The sequence below is a fragment of the Oncorhynchus tshawytscha genome, linkage group LG10, assembly GCF_018296145.1.
Source record: "Oncorhynchus tshawytscha isolate Ot180627B linkage group LG10, Otsh_v2.0, whole genome shotgun sequence".
NCBI lineage: Eukaryota > Metazoa > Chordata > Actinopteri > Salmoniformes > Salmonidae > Oncorhynchus > Oncorhynchus tshawytscha.
The window spans coordinates 10,675,376-10,679,916 of NC_056438.1; positions in this window are offsets into that span (position 1 = coordinate 10,675,376).

Consider the following 4,541-nt stretch of genomic DNA (forward strand, 5'->3'; position numbering starts at 1 on the left):
GTTTTGTGTCTTTCTGCACCAGACAGAACTGTTTCGGTTTCGTTCGTTCTCTTCGTTGTTTTTTGTTTGTTTGTTTAATCAGTGTTCAGTTCAAATAATAAAGATAAACACTTACCACACCGCACCTTGGTCCTCCACTCCATCCAACAGCCGTTACAATCGTGCTGACAACATTATTCCTGCTCTCTAATAGTGATAAGAGGATGAGAGATGTCTGAAAAGATTAAAAAAAGAAAGATAGAATGATAGGAGGACGATGAATCCTCAGATGTTTTGAAAGAAAAGGAATAGAGCGAGTCCATTTTGTAAAAGACAAACACATTGGTATTCTCTCTCATCATTGGTCCTAATGAATGCTGTATATTACTGTTGGGCAAATGTCATTATTGCGACGTGGTTTAAAACGAGTTCATCCGGTGTCTCATATGGCAGATACATCTTTAAAGAAGGTTCATTAAAATGTTACGGTGTGTCTCCAAGGATAGTTTTCTGTTAAATAACCCTCTTTAATTGACATATGATTATAATTCTAGATTGGTAGCGTCTCTAAGGCGAGTTTTGTTAAATATAAATATAATTTGAAAGATGCAGACTGATTATGAATGGGATGAAAGGCCAGGCATCTTCAAGCAGGCATGTAAGAGACAAATATCATGCTGTCTGAACACGTGAGACTAAACAGAGAACACAAACACACACACACACACACACACACACACACACACACACACACACACACACACACACACACACACACACACACACACACACACACACACACACACACACACACACACCACATAAGGCTGCTGAGGGTTCCTATCCTGAGGGTTCCTAAGGACAGACGCTGGGAGATGAGAAGCAAATACAGGGAACATTTAATAAACAACGGACATGAAACAGAACACGGACAGTGTCTGGATAGGGGAAACAAAACGACTTTAATGCTGACACACGGGGGGAAACAAAACGACTTTAATGCTGACACACGGGGGGAAACAAAACGACTTTAATGCTGACACACGGGGGAAACAAAACGACTTTAATGCTGACACACGGGGGGAAACAAAACGACTTTAATGCTGACACACACGGGGGGAAACAAAACGACTTTAATGCTGACACACGGGGGAAACAAAACGACTTTAATGCTGACACGGGGGGAAACAAAACGACTTTAATGCTGACACACGGGGGAAACAAAACGACTTTAATGCTGACACACGGGGGGGAAACAAAACGACTTTAATGCTGACACACGGGGGAAACAAAACGACTTTAATGCTGACACACGGGGGAAACAAAACGACTTTAATGCTGACACACGGGGGGAATGCTGACACAAGGGGGAAAAAACGACTTTAATGCTGACACACGGGGGAAACAAAAACGACTTTAATGCTGACACACGGGGAAACAAAACGACTTTAATGCTGACACACGGGGGAAACAAAACGACTTTAATGCTGACACACGGGGGAAACAAAACGACTTTAATGCTGACACACGGGGGGAAACAAAACGACTTTAATGCTGACACACGGGGGAAACAAAACGACTTTAATGCTGACACACGGGGGAAACAAAACGACTTTAATGCTGACACACGGGGGGAAACAAAACGACTTTAATGCTGACACACGGGGGAAACAAAACGACTTTAATGCTGACACACGGGGGGAAACAAAACGACTTTAATGCTGACACACGGGGGGAAACAAAACGACTTTAATGCTGACACACGGGGGAAACAAAACGACTTTAATGCTGACACACGGGGGAAACAAAACGACTTTAATGCTGACACACGGGGGAAACAAAACGACTTTAATGCTGACACACGGGGAAACAAAACGACTTTAATGCTGACACACGGGGAAACAAAATGACTTTAATGCTGACACAGGGGGAAACAAAACGACTTTGATGCTGACACACGGGGGAAACAAAACGACTTTAATGCTGACACACGGGGAAACAAAACGACTTTAATGCTGACACACGGGGGAAACAAAATGACTTTAATGCTGACACACGGAGGGAAACAAAACGACTTTAATGCTGACACGGGGGGAAACAAAACGACTTTAATGCTGACACACGGGGGAAACAAAACGACTTTAATGCTGACACACGGGGGGAAACAAAACGACTTTAATGCTGACACACGGGGAAACAAAATGACTTTAATGCTGACACACGGAGGGAAACAAAACGACTTTAATGCTGACACACGGGGGAAACAAAACGACTTTAATGCTGACACACGGGGGAAACAAAACGACTTTAATGCTGACACACGGGGGAAACAAAACGACTTTAATGCTGACACACGGGGGAAACAAAACGACTTTAATGCTGACACACGGGGAAACAAAACGACTTTAATGCTGACACACGGGGGAAACAAAACGACTTTAATGCTGACACACGGGGGGAACAAAACGACTTTAATGCTGACACACGGGGGGAAACAAAACGACTTTAATGCTGACACACGGGGAAACAAAACGACTTTAATGCTGACACACGGGGAAACAAAACGACTTTAATGCTGACACACGGGGGAAACAAAACGACTTTAATGCTGACACACGGGGGAAACAAAACGACTTTAATGCTGACACACGGGGGGAAACAAAACGACTTTAATGCTGACACACGGGGGAAACAAAACGACTTTAATGCTGACACACGGGGGAAACAAAACGACTTTAATGCTGACACACGGGGGAAACAAAATGACTTTAATGCTGACACACAGGGGGAAACAAAACGACTTTGATGCTGACACACGGGGGAAACAAAACGACTTTAATGCTGACACACGGGGGAAACAAAACGACTTTAATGCTGACACACGGGGGAAACAAAATGACTTTAATGCTGACACACGGAGGGAAACAAAACGACTTTAATGCTGACACACGGGGGAAACAAAACGACTTTAATGCTGACACACGGGGGAAACAAAACGACTTTAATGCTGACACACGGGGGAAACAAAACGACTTTAATGCTGACACACGGGGGGAAACAAAACGACTTTAATGCTGACACACGGGGGAAACAAAACGACTTTAATGCTGACACACGGGGGGAAACAAAACGACTTTAATGCTGACACACGGGGGAAACAAAACGACTTTAATGCTGACACACGGGGGAAACAAAACGACTTTAATGCTGACACACGGGGGAAACAAACGACTTTAATGCTGACACACGGGGGAAACAAAATGACTTTAATGCTGACACACAGGGGGAAACAAAACGACTTTAATGCTGACACACGGGGAAACAAAACGACTTTAATGCTGACACACGGGGGAAACAAAACGACTTTAATGCTGACACACGGGGGAAACAAAATGACTTTAATGCTGACACACGGAGGGAAACAAAACGACTTTAATGCTGACACACGGGGGAAACAAAACGACTTTAATGCTGACACACACGGGGGAAACAAAACGACTTTAATGCTGACACACGGGGGAAACAAAACGACTTTAATGCTGACACACGGGGGAAACAAAACGACTTTAATGCTGACACACGGGGAAACAAAACGACTTTAATGCTGACACGGGGGGAACAAAACGACTTTCATTTTTTAATTCTTTTTAATTCTTTTTTTACCTTTATTTAACTAGGTAAGTCAGTTAAGAACAAATTCTTATTTTCAATGACGGCCTAGGAACAGTGGATAAGGTGATAAGGTGTGTTCAGAGGAAGTCAACAATGCTGACACACGGGGGAAACATAACGACTTTAATGCTGACACACGGGGGAAACAGCCTGAGAAACATATAGAGGGAGCAATCAACAAAGTAATGATGGTGACAGGTGTGCGTAATGAAGGGCAGCCTGGCAGCCCTCGAGCGCCAGAGAGGGGGAGAGGGAGTATCCGTGACAGCCTATAGGCTCTGATCTAATGTAGTGCACTGTACAGGGAATAGGTTGCCATTTGGGACGTTCCATTGGGCTCCACAGGGAATGATGATGAGCTGGTGCCACTCTGAACACACTGTATCTACTGTAACTTCCTCTGAACACACTGTATCTACTGTAACTTCCTCTGAACACACTGTATCTACTGTAACTTCCTCTGAACACACTGTATCTACTGTAACTTCCTCTGAACACACTGTATCTACTGTAACTTCCTCTGAACACACTGTATCTACTGTAACTTCCTCTGAACACACCTTATCTACTGTAACTTCCTCTGAACACACTGTATCTACTGTAACTTCCTCTGAACACACTGTATCTACTGTAACTTCCTCTGAACACACTGTATCTACTGTAACTTCCTCTGAACACACCTTATCTACTGTAACTTCCTCTGAACACATCTTATCTACTGTAACTTCCTCTGAACACATCTTGTCTACTTAACTTCCTCTTGTTAGATACTGAGGCCCTTGATCTACTTCCCCAGAGTCAGATGAACTAGTGGATACTATTTTTATGTCTCTGCGTTGGGTTTGAACCAAAAATGCTAGCAGATACCCATAGACTTTGAGTCATTTTGC